General features: G+C 42.1%; 1 protein-coding gene across 1 annotated transcript in view; it reads left to right on the top strand.

Annotated features, from left to right (window-relative positions):
- The first annotated feature begins 1,327 nt into the window (after nt 1-1,327).
- LOC100135978 (thyroid hormone receptor beta) overlaps nt 1,328-13,035 on the top strand; it is a 140,449-nt gene continuing 128,741 nt past the window's right edge. The window contains exon 1 of the mRNA XM_036953001.1: nt 1,328-1,574. The gene's annotated coding sequence lies outside the window, so the exon portion shown is untranslated. The remainder of the gene's footprint in view (nt 1,575-13,035) is intronic.

Genomic DNA, 13,035 nt, shown 5'->3' with positions numbered 1-13,035 from the left:
AAAAAAAAATCACAGGCACACGTACATTTTACACAAGTGTCCAAAACATCCTCTTAACGATGGCAGTTACAACGGCACCAAAAACGACCAATAACCTGACATCAATGAAACATGTTGACACCGATGATATCGTTATGAATGGAGGGGCACCTGTTTGAGCTTATAACCCCACTGACTGGTGTCTGAAATATTGCCTGCCTGACAGACAGACAGTACTATGCCACAGATACTTGACCGGGACTGATCAGTATAGCTGGAGGCACTACAACACACTTGGAGTGGCCCCAAGTAAAACATCATGGCACGGTTGGGACATATCGCACATTAAAGAAAGACAGCCACTACCTAGCACTGAACCAGGTAGATTACAGTAGGTACCACCTTTATCACAGCCTAAGTCTACTCATGCCTTCTCATGTGATTGGTTGATAATATAGCTTTTATCATAGCCTAAGTCTACTCATGCCTTCTCATGTGATTGGTTGATAATATAGCTTTTATCATAGCCTAAGTCTACTCATGCCTTCTCATGTGATTGTTTCATAATATAGCTTTTATCAGAACCTAAGCCTACACTTGTGGTAATAAAGTAGATATAACTTTATCATAGCCTAAGCCCAGTCTTGTGTTTGAAATACACCCCTACTATGAATAGATAGGGGGTGTTTAGTGCTGTTGTAACACGTTATAAGAAGCCAAAAAGGGAAAATGGATTTAACTTGGCGATGGCAGCTGAGTGCAAGTTGTTTATGTTGGTACAGTAGCCATGATTTGCTGCAATTGTTTCTTTATAGCACCATGGCCCATCCCAAATGGCATCATATTCCCAATGTATTGCACTACTTTTGACCAGGGTTCTGGTCAAAATAGGTTGCCGTTTGGGACGTAGCCCATGATCGATTCTGCCTCTAATTCCCCTCACAGTTGGGGGGTATTCTTCCAACCAGGTCAAGGTCCAAGAGAGAGAAATTGGATCAATGACATTACAAGTAAACCTACTACTGTTTATTCAGTGGTGGAGCCATGTACATAGTTGAGGACAGGAGCATTCTGATGCTATGAAATAACACACACACACACACACACACACACACACAGCCAGACACAGACACAATAATATTATTTTGGGAGTAAGTGAAGTCAATATTGTTAAAGTTATAACTGTATGAACGTGCATATTTTCAATTTAGACTACACTACATGATCAGAAGAAAAGGTTTTTATGTTAATTTTTGCAGCAGACACAGAGATGTAGGCTAGTGGGGGCGAGGCTTGGTTTGGTTCCTGGCTGACAGGGATTCAAACAACAGCTCTCTGATTCCCCATAGCGATTAATCCGAGCACTGCAGTTGTCAGTAGCTACAGTACGTTTTCCCGGGTCCATGTTGAAGTTTGTTAACCCAGACTTTCTCTCATACTCGCTTCGTCAGGTCATTCCAGGGCACGCGTTGCATCGGTTTGACCCCGCTCGCAGGTAGAAGAAAACCGACTACACCCGCGCGAACTCAGTTGGAGAGGAATGCACCAGTGGAGTGTTGGAAAATAACATTTCTGTTTGCCGACCTGCGTATGAGGTATGTTGCCCCATTTTTAGGTCCCTCTTTGAAACGTCGATATTCCGGTGGAGGGTGAAAAATGCTGTCGAAAAAACGTCCGTTTGTAGACAGACATTCAATAAGTCGCTAGACTGTTCATTCGTCTCTCAATAAGAAACTCACTTTGCCTGACTATTGTTGACTTAGTCAAATTGTTTTTTTATAAGCTCTCTTGAGTTGGTGTTTGTTGTTCAGGCTAATGGCGGTCCGATATAAAGGCTTGATAATGTGGCCGGATGTGAAATAATTTTGGGGCAGAATCGGAAGATGAATGTGTGCTTTTCGAACATCCGCTGTGTAGGCTACAGTTTGCATCAGAATTAGGCTACAACTGCTGCATGTCATTAGCCAGTCAACGAGTATTTATATATGGAGTACTGTTTGTTGTACTGTACTGTCTTCAGACACACAGACTAGGGTTTTGTTTAATTCACAAGCGCTGCCCGGAACATCTGGATAGTTTGCCCCAAATTTGAATACAATATTGTCTAAGTAGGCAACATAAATGTATCGTGCGCTGTGCAGGTGGCCTAGCCGATTGAAAGCATATCAGTCATATTTTGAAGTAGCCAATGTAACTTTAAGATTATTTTGGACTATAATTCTATAAACCTAAATAGGCTATAAAGTGCTGTAATGCGTTTTTATTTCATTGTGGAAAGCGAATTATGAATACACCTCTATTAACACGGTGGGTAGTTACAATGTAACAACATTTCGATCGAATGGTTACAGTGTAACGACACTTCGATCTGATAAACATGTACCGCAACCACTTATCATAGTGCCGCTGAATTAAATTGTCACTCCGAGGTCGCCGTAGATATAATTTCGAGACATGCAATGTATCTGAATTCTCCGCTATCATGTATTATCCCGTTCTGGCTGGGGGTATTTCAGGTCAAACGACAGCTTTTGAAACGTCGCGGTGTGAAAATTGAAGTCAATTTGCGAACTGGTCAAGAAATCAGCAGCTGACCTGACGGTATGAGTAGACTTGCAACACGTACATCGAATAGAAATGCATTAGGATACTTTGTGACAGGAGTTCGACCTAATGTAAATTAACCTGGTTATAGCCTAATGTAGCCCTATTGAAAGCACCAAAGCACGCCTGCAGTGGATGCCTGATAGCCACTGGATTACGTACATTTAATGTCCAATCGTTTCTGATCTGCCACGGTTCTGTATTCAGGCTATTGAAACTTCGAGTTTGTTAGTTTGACACGGCATTATAGCAGCCTTTCGATTGTCCTCAGTTGGCCTGTACTATCAGTGGGCTTGCAGGATAACTTCTGGTAATATTTAAGCATTATTATTCTATGAATCCTATTAACAATGATAGTTCCAAAGGGCACCCTATGCCCTATTTAGTGCACTACTTAGACCAGTGTCCTCTATTTAGTGCACTACTTCTGAACAGAGTATTCTGTATTTATGGCACCCTATTCTATATATGTTGCACAACTTTTGTCCAGAACCCTATTGTTTGTTACATAATTACCTGTCGATTGACCAAATATACAGTACCAGTCAAAGGTTTGGACAAACCCTACTCATTCAAGGGTTGTTCTTTATTTTTACTATGTTCTACATTGTAGGATAATAGTGAAGACGTAACAACTATGAAATAACACATATGGAGTCATGTAGTAACCAATAAAGTGTCAAACAAATCTAAATGTATTTTATATTTGAGATTCTTCAAAGTAGCCAACCTTTGCCTTGATGACAGCTTTGCACACTCTTGGCATTCTCTCAACCAGCTTCATGAGGAATGCTTTTCCAACAGTCTTGAAGGAGTTCGCACATATGCTGAGCACTTGTTGGCTGCTTTTCCTTCACTCTGCGGTCCAACTCATCCCAAACCATCTCAATTGGTGTGAGGTCGGGTGATGGTGGAAGCCAAGTCATCTGATGCAGCACTCCATCACTCTCCTTCTTGGTAAAATAGCCCTTACACAGCCTGGAGGTGTGTTGGGTTATTGTCCTGTTGAAAAACAAACGATAGTCCCACTAAGTGCATTTGAATTCTAAATAAATCACAGATAGTATCACCAGCAAAGCACCACCACACCAGCACACCACCTCCTCCATGCTTCACGGTGGGAACCACACATACAGAGATCATCCGTTCACCTACTCTCCATGTCACAAAGACTCATCGATTGGAACCAAAAATCTCTTAATGTCCATTGCTCGTGTTTCTTGGCCCAAGCAAGTCTCCTCTTCTTATTGGTGTCCATTAGTAGTGGTTTATTTGCAGCAATTCAATGAAGGCCTGATTCACACAGTCTCCTCTGAACAGTTGATGTTGAGATCTGCCTTGAACTCTGTAAAGTATTTATTTGGGCTGCATTTTCTGAGGCTGGTAACTCTAATGAACTTATCCTCTGCAGCAGAGGTTACTCTGGGTCTTCCTTTCCTGTGGCGGTCCTCATGAGAGACAGTTTCATCATAGCGCTTGATGGGTTTGCGACTGCACTTGAAGAAACTTTCAAAGATCTTGACATTTTCCGGATTGACTGACCTTAATGTCTCAAAGTAATAATAGACTGTCGTTTCTCTTTGCGTTTTTGAGCTGTTCTAGGGCTATTTTCTGTGTACCACCTCTGTCTGCTCAGCAAATGGCATCATATTCCCTATTGTGAACTACTAGTTTTGACTGGGCTCTTTCCCGGCGCACATGGAGCTACTGGATTTGACATAGAGTGAGTCATAACACAACTCATATACCTTTCAACATCATGCAAACAAAAGCAGCATCATGCCATGCAGGCTACGTATCAGGTCAAGAATAGAGTCCGAATGCCACCACATAACTATGCATTTATAGCATGCTCTTAAACCTTTAAGCAACAAACCAACCCATCAAACATGCTTTATGGGGATAATAACACAATCTCTCCATTAGCATTTTGTTGTGAACATGTAGTGCAATGCTATGTAGCCAATATTTACCACAGTTTTCTCAACGGTTCCCAAATGCCCCCCGGAGACCCAGTTAATATCTCTTCAGATGCTGGTTTTAAAGCCGACTGAGCTTTGATATGTCATGCTCTTTAACAGTTGCCGATTTATTTTCCATGTTTGTGGAATTAATGAGCCAGTGTTTTCCTCATTGTGTGCAAGGGTGGAATCAAACAAAAATGGAGAATAATAGCAAATGTAAAATTTCTTGAAACAAAGCACATTGTCTGTTACCTTGTATCATGGTCTTGTGGGTCATGGTCCGGTCCTGTGTTTTAGTGCTTTTTTCTAAATGAGATGTGCATTTATTTTATTTTATTTGTACAGATTCTTTAGGGTTGACACATCAATTAACGTTCTAAAAATACTATTACGAGGAGTGTGCAGGGTTTTTTCCTCACTACCATTAGGTAGAGTAACATTCTTGGGTCTTCTGATATCTATAATCTGGACCGTTTCTCCATGACCCTCCCTAACCCCTATGCTCTTGTGAATGATGACTGGCATTATGAAGGCCTTATGCAGCCTTATACCCCCTTCAACTACAGTTTGACCTAACTGGTACTGTGCCTAACTGGTACTCTAGTTTTAAGATGTGCATCATGCTCTCCCTCTAAGATTATGGAGAAGGAAGATCCAATTAACAGAAATTCTGTGTTCTGTGCCTCTTAAATTTCAAATTCCTTTGAAAATGCTTCCTGAATCGGCTCTGATACAGTGGTTTCATTCATAATGTCTATATGGTTCAGATGGCGGGTAAATTCCAGAGTTAGAATCTCATTATGTGATGATGGGTCTCCTGGAGTAGTTGGTCTTCTGTTTCAGACCCTTTATTCATCTTGGTAGGGAATGTCTTTTGTACTTCTCTAATAGTACAGGTTTTGACCTAAGCTCGAGCCTAAACTTGAACACGAGCTAGACATTGAACCTGAACGCAGGGCTTGACATTAACTTTTTTAGCCACTTGGCCTTTGTACAAGTAGGACAGATTTTTTTACTCCTAAAGTTCAAGTCACTTGCCCCCCCCCCCCCCCCCCCCCCAAAAGGTCTGTTACATCACGGGCCAAAAAGGTGACTGAAAATTGTGTTGTATGATACAAGGAACCACTTCACAAAATAACATGAATTATTATCACTGGTATTGACAATGGAAAGCTGCTGGTTTCTGATCCCATGTATTATACAGTATCTCCTGCCGTTGTGGCCTTGAGCAAGGCACTTAACCCCCCACAAAGTAAAATGCTGTACTGTGGTGCGTCAACCCTCCATCTCGAGAGCTACTGGGTGTTCTGATTTTTTACAACGTGGTGTGTTCCAGTAGGGCTGGAGAAAAAGCCTGCACACCCAGTAGCTCTCCTGGAATCTCCTGGAGGATGGTTGGCCACACCGCAACATTACAATTACAACCAAATACTTGTTATGTCTTTATCAAATAATTCCCTCATTCAATGAACCAGGGATCAAATGGCTAAGGTGTGCGAGGTTGATAACTAAGATGTTTATTTATTTGTACGGTTAAAATATTCAGTGTCCAGGGGAGATGTTGACAGCATACAGTAGGAGTTTATTGTCAATTAGGCTATTCTAGGAATATTTTTGTAACAGAATTACATGGACAGTCTTGAATAGAGATGAAGCCTAGACAATTTTGAGTGCTTGTGAGACAGTTTTACAACCAGAGCATTGGTGCAGCATTGGTTAATTTCATCAACAGTGCACTCATATCAGCTGCGTGTCATCCATTTGTGGTTAAACATGAGTGCTGGTGGAAAGTTAGGACATGACAATGACATTAATACATGCTAATAGCAAAAATAGTTAACTAGTGAGATAACCAGCCAAACTACACAACATGTTTTGAATTGGGTCTCCAGTTAGTCTGTTGTATATCATTATTTTACCTGTTGCACAAATGTCTCTCTCTCTCCTCTGGCAATGGCCCACTGACACACGCAGGTGCCTTTTGGGAGGCAGACATAGACTTCCATAGAAAGTAGGAAGAGGACTACTAATGTCACCACTAATTGAGTGTTTCTCAATGTTCCTCTGCTTCGACGGCTGACCTAAGGACAGAACCTGGTTCAATGCTCTCTGTTCACATCCTCTTAGGCCATGTGGTCAGGTCACACAACAACACAGGTTGTATCCCAAATGGCACCCTATTCCCTATATCGTTGACTACTATTGACCAGGACTCAAAAGTAGTTAACTATATAGGGAATAAGGCCCCATTTGAGATGCAGACTTTGCCACACTCTTTTCCTTTGACTTAATGTGACAACTAACTTCGTAACCGTTATTGGATTTCTACGGAGACTTGCAGGGTATGTTAACAAGAGTTTTTTTTAAATGTCTGCCCTTTCGAACCCTGCATGCGTTGTGTCAGGAGCAATTTGAGTGTAACACACCGCTTAGCCTAATCCTGTTTTATTGAAAGGAAAACCGAGATGGAACAAATTGGGTGCTACATGGTTGGTTGTTATTCCCTCTTTGACTACAACATTCTGGTAACTTTGTCCAAATTCTCAAGCTTTCCAGAAGCCTTGTTAGGAAGATTCCGGATTTTCTGCTTATTCACTCATGAGTTCGGTAATTTCTTACTTCAATGCAAGCGCTTAAAATAACAATATTAGAGGCTACCGAGTGGCGCAGCGGTCTAAGGCATTGCAGTGCTTGAGGCGTCACTACAGACTTGGGTTTGATCCCAGACTGTGTTGCAGCCGGCCGTGAACGTGAGACCCATGAGATGGTGCACAATTGGTCCAGCGTCGTCCGGGTTATGGGAGGGTTTGGCTGGCCAGGATGTCCTTGTCCCATCGGACTCTAGCAACTCCTTTTGGCGGCGCCTGCACGCTGACTTAGGTCGCCAGTTGTACAGTGTTTCCTCCGACACATTGGTGCGGCTGGCTTCCGGGTTAAGCGAGCAGTATGTCAAGAAGCAGTGCGGCTTGGCAGGGTCATGTTTCGGAGGACGCATGGCTCTCGACCTTTGCCTCTCTCGTGTCCGTACGGGAGTTGCAGCGATGGGACAAGACTGTAACTATCAAGTGGATATCACGAAATTGGGGGGAAAAGTACAAAAAATAAATATATAGAAAAAAATATAGAAAGAAATAAAACAATATTAGTATTTTAATGCATTAATGTTGCGGAAATTGCTTGATTTGATTGAGTATGTGTAGTGGTGATTGTTTGATTTGAAAGGTTGAGTAGACTCTGTCAGCATGTAGATACAGCACTGTGTATAGGAAAGTTGTCAGTGTTGATCTTTCACTGTGCTAAATAGCTCAATGAGTCCCAAATGGCACCCTATTCCCTATATAGTGCACTACTTTTGACCAGTCTTATGGGACACTGTGGTACCTTAAGTCACACACATGGTACGCCAAAAGGGAGAAGGTTTACCAGACAAAATATCAGTTTTCTTATATCTTCCAGATGATTTTAAAAAGCACATATTTTAAAAGCTATGATTCATTTTAATGGCACAGCCAAGTTCAAACATACAACTCCTGCACAGTTGAATAACTAAACTATTGCCACCCTCATATTCCCATCCCATTAAAGCATACTGTGTCTGTGTCCCAAATGGCAGCCTATTACCTATGTAGTGCAATATATAGTATCTCCGTACAGTATGTCCTTAACCAATGATTGATAATGATTGTTGTGTGTCTGTCTGTCCATGCATTCTCCATCCTGATCTATTCCATGTTAGGCCAGTCACTCTTCATGAACGTCTTAGTCACCAGTTTCCTTCTCTGACTTGTAGTCTCACCCTTCACACACAAACATTTCATGGGCTATTACACGTCAGACAAGACTCAAATGTTCCACTCTGAGTCCCGAGGCCTGGGGCCTGAATTTTGCTTTCTCCATGTCAATAATCAGTGGATGGATATCATGCCTAGGGAACACAGCGTTCCCAAATACACCCTGCTCCATGCCACCTCAGAGTTGTTGTAAGGGCTCAATGTCTTCCCTATAGATCTGCTCAGACCTGGGTTCAAATACTATTTGTTTTCTTTCAAATAATTAACGATCTTGTTTGGTGCTATAGAACCTATGGAATAGTCCGAAAAGTGTAAACCAACGCAATGGGCCCTGGTCAAAAAATGTAATTCTAAAAGACCTGTAGGGCTCTGGTCAAAAATAGTGCACTATATTGGGAATAGGATACCATTTGTGACGTATCCGTTACAGTAGCATATCTGACTCACTCTCTATGTTTTGGTCTTCGTCTGTGGCTTTGAGGCAAATAAAGAGAGGGATCAAAGTAGACAGAGAGGTGATCCTTAGCTGATTGACTGCCAGGTTGCGTTCATTTTAGCTCGCTAGCTCAGCGCCCTTGGTGTATGGGCAGAGTTTTCCAGAGGTGTGGACTCCAGTCACAAATTTGGTGACTAGAGACTCACTCGACTTGATGGAAAACAAACCAATGAAATGGTCTTAAATGTGCGAGCTAGGACTTGACATTTTCTGGACAGGTTTTGTAACTTTTTGTCACTCATTTTGTGACAGAGGCTCTGTGGATATCTCAGTATCATATTTGCAAAAAAACAGATTGGCTAGTGAAACGCACACTCGGCCCTCTAAATGGACCAGGGAACTGTCAATCAACACAGGTCGGGTGAGCTAGCGCAGTGAGACGTTTTTTTGGGGATTGCAAATGTGAAACTGAATCGGAAAATATATTTTTTTGCATACATATGTTAATAGGCTACATATAGCCTACCATTTGTATTTTATATTTATACCTTTGCTTATTCGTTCTGATCACCACCATAGGCCTATGGCATTGTACCAAATGCTTGTGTCAATCTGTCTTTCAGAACCAAAAATTGCTCTTCTTGATTGTTGACCAATGACAAGTCATCAGCATTGCACATATCCAGATTAGTGACCAGAAAGCGCTTGTCTTATTTTGTCCGGTTTTGCCTGGCAAAGCCTATGGAATATGCCTATATCACGTTTTAGGGAAAACCCAGATGCAGACAGTGTCGAAGTAACAAAAGTATATTACTAGAACAGGGACAGGCAAAACGACAGGTCAAGGGCATGCAGAGGTCATTCAGGGCAGGCAGAATGGTCAAAACCGGGAAAACTAGAAAACAGGCACTATATAAAAAGACTTGAGAAAGGGGAAAAACTTTGGTAGGCTTGACGGAGAAAACAAACTGGTAACAGACAAACAGAACAGGTATAAATACACTGGGGTTAATGGGGGAAGATGGGCGACACCTGGAGCGGAGCAGGGTGGAGACAAGCACATAGACAGGTGAAACGGATCAGGGTGTGACAACCTACCTACATTAATATTATCCATATAAAGTAACGTTCAGCAATGTGTTACAGACTCGTCTTTGTCACAACAATAGGCTACCTGGTGATTTCATTGATCATTTTCATATTTCAGATTGGCCTAGTTTGGGAAGGTAGGCCTTATGATCCTGCTTGGTCTGGCCTCCAAAGAAGTGACAATGTGACATGATATCCCTATTTGATATTGACTGCTAATGTAGGTCTCAAAATGCAGGTGTAAAATGCAGTTTATTTCTGTACCTTGCGTTTTGAAAATGCTGTAATGACAGGCGACATTTGCGCAGCGGTTGTGTGCACGTGCATGTGTGTGCCCCGGGGTCGCAAGCTTTGAACCACTCCTTTTTGAAAGTCGTTGGTCAAAAAGGTTGAAAACCACTGAGCTAGCGAACAGATTGCTGTACACCAATAGGATCGGGTGAAGCGCAAATGTCAAATTGTAGGGAGAGAGCAGTGGTGAAAAAAGTACTCAATCGTCATACTTGAGTAAAAGTAAAGATACCTTAATAGAAAATGACTCAAGTAAAAGTGAAAGTCACCCAGTAAAATACTACTTGTATAAAGTCTAAAAGTATTTGGTTTTAAATATACTTAAGTATCCAAAGTGAAAGTATAAATCATTAAAAAATTCCTTATATTAAACAAGCCAGGTGGCACAATTTTTTATTTTATTTTTATTGATGGATAGCCAGGGGTACACTCCAACACTCAAGACATAATTTCCAAACTAAGCATTTGTGTTTAAATAGTCTGCTAGATCAGAGGCAGTAGGGTTGACCCGGGATGTTCTCTTGATAAGTGTGTGAATTGGACAATTTTCCTGTCAAAATGTAACGAGTACTTTTGGGTGTCAGGGAAAATGTATGGAGTAAAAAGTACATTATTTTCTTTAGGAATGTAGTGAAGTAAAAGTAAAAGTTGGCAAAAATATAAATAGTAAAGTAAAGTACAGATACCCCAAAAAACTGCTTAAGTAGTACTGTAAAGTATTTTTACTTAAATACTATACACCACTGGGAGAGAGGATTGCCATAAATGAATATTTAACTCCAAAAATGGTTTGTTGATCAAGAATATGAACTTTTACTTTGTAAGCTCACCAGCAGTAAGGCATTAAGCAGCAATTACTAGCATAGGCCAACTGGTCTCTTGGTATGTAAAAATTGCTTGAAATTGATAATTTACTTGTGAAGCTTGCATTTGGAATTTAATGTTCAAATTAATTATTACATAATCAAAATGTGTGGTAGACAAAATAATAAAAAGGGCTGTCTGGTAGCCTCAATAAATAGACAAATATTTGTAGTTCAACAAGTCATTCATTACCTGTCTAGATTTTATTTTTTTACCTGACTTGAAAAAACATTTGACTCGACTCGACTTGCTGTTAGAATGCACGACATGGACATGACTCAAGACTCGACCCGTTCTACTTGGGAATCGACTTGAGACTTGGACCTTGAGACTTGCTTGTGACTCGAATAATAGTACCAATGAGAGCTAAAACGAACTAACCACCTTCTACATCTCTCTCTCTCTCTCTCTCTCTCTCTCGCTCTCTCTCTCTCTCTCTCTCTCTCTCTCTCTCTCCTTCCATCACTGACCGGCTGGCTGCAAGCTGTGCCGTGTTCTAACTGTTTTGACTGTGTTCAGGCCAGCACGCTAATGCCAACTTGGAATGGTATTGCACTTTAGCAAAATTGAACATAGAGGCTGGATTCAAACAAACAGAGATAAAGTTACCTGTGCTCTGCGTTTGACTTTTTAACCCCTTTTTTTTCTCTCCAATTTCATCCATCGCTGCAACTCCCCTACGAACTCAGGAGAGGCGAGGGTCGAGAGCCATGCGTCTTCCAAAACACAACCCTGTCAAGTCGCACTGCTTCTTGACACAGTGCACCAATGTGTCGGAGGAACCACCGTCCAGCTGGCGACCGAAGTCAGCTTGCAGGCGCCCGGCCCCTCACAAGGAGTCGCTAGAGCGCGATGGGACAAGGAAATCCCAGCCGGCCAAACCCTCCCCTGGGCCAATTGTGCACCACCTCATGGGTCTCCCGGTCACGACCGGTTATGACACAGCCTGGGATCGAACCCGGGGCTGTAGTGATTCCTCAAGACTGCTGCACCGCTCGGGAGGCCCTGCATTTGACTTTTAAAGGTGATTTCTGCTCCAGCTGACATTGGGATCGTTTTCAGGAAACAGGAAATGGCCTTTAAAAGTCAATCGCTGTGTGCAGGTCGTTAAATCTGTGTTGGTTTGAATCCTGGCCTAAACTTTAACCTACCGTATGATGATCCTGCAAGGAGAGCAGAGATACTTGTTGGGCTATGGGTCCTGTTTAAAAGTAGTGCACTATATAGGGAATAGGGTGTCATTTGGGACGTAGCCACTGAATACACATCACTCCTTGCTGCAAATCCTTTGAATGTGTTCCTGTGAGGTGAAGGGAGGGAATTGGACAGGTCAGGTATATACAGGTTGTTTACTCCTGCTGATGCAGCACATCTCCACATAGGCTGGTTGTTTTTTCCTAAACGTTCCTATAGGGGTGTTTATGAATGTTGCAGAAAATAGACATTGTGCAGATGGCAAACAGACAGGCAGGCAGGCAGGCCGCTACATGTAGCAAGCATCAGGTTAATATGTTAGGAAGGATGAGCCCCCAGAATGCTCCAGAAGGAGTTGTACCTGATCCGTCTCCTCTCTGGGAGATTTCTCCTGATGTGCCACAGACCTGGGTTCAAATACTATTTGAAATATTTTATATGCTTTCAACGTTTGCACTAGTCTGGCTGTAGTGGCAGGTCTGCACTCTATTCTATCAGATCCATTGCACCAGGCAAGCTCAATCAAGCCTAGATAAAGTATTTAAAATGATTTAGAATAATATTTGAACCCATGTGCTAGAGGCCCTGCGAAGGTTTGGATAGCATACAGCAGGGAAGGCAAGCCACACTTTGGCAGAGACAAGATGTTTTAAAGAATTAAGGTTTGTCTGTTTTGACTGAACGGGATAGTTTAATGGCTGTCAGTTTCTGCACGGACAGAGCTGCCAACCGGTGACTGATGACGCAGCAAACAGCAAACCCATGCCTGGTGCTGTATAGAACAGAACACACAGAGCAGAACACAGCTGTATGAGGAGAGGAC

This window comes from Oncorhynchus mykiss, chromosome 18 (assembly GCF_013265735.2).
Source record: "Oncorhynchus mykiss isolate Arlee chromosome 18, USDA_OmykA_1.1, whole genome shotgun sequence".
Classification (NCBI taxonomy): Eukaryota; Metazoa; Chordata; class Actinopteri; order Salmoniformes; family Salmonidae; genus Oncorhynchus; species Oncorhynchus mykiss.
Note: the sequence above shows the minus strand (reverse complement) of the source record. Positions and strands in the feature narration are given on the sequence as shown.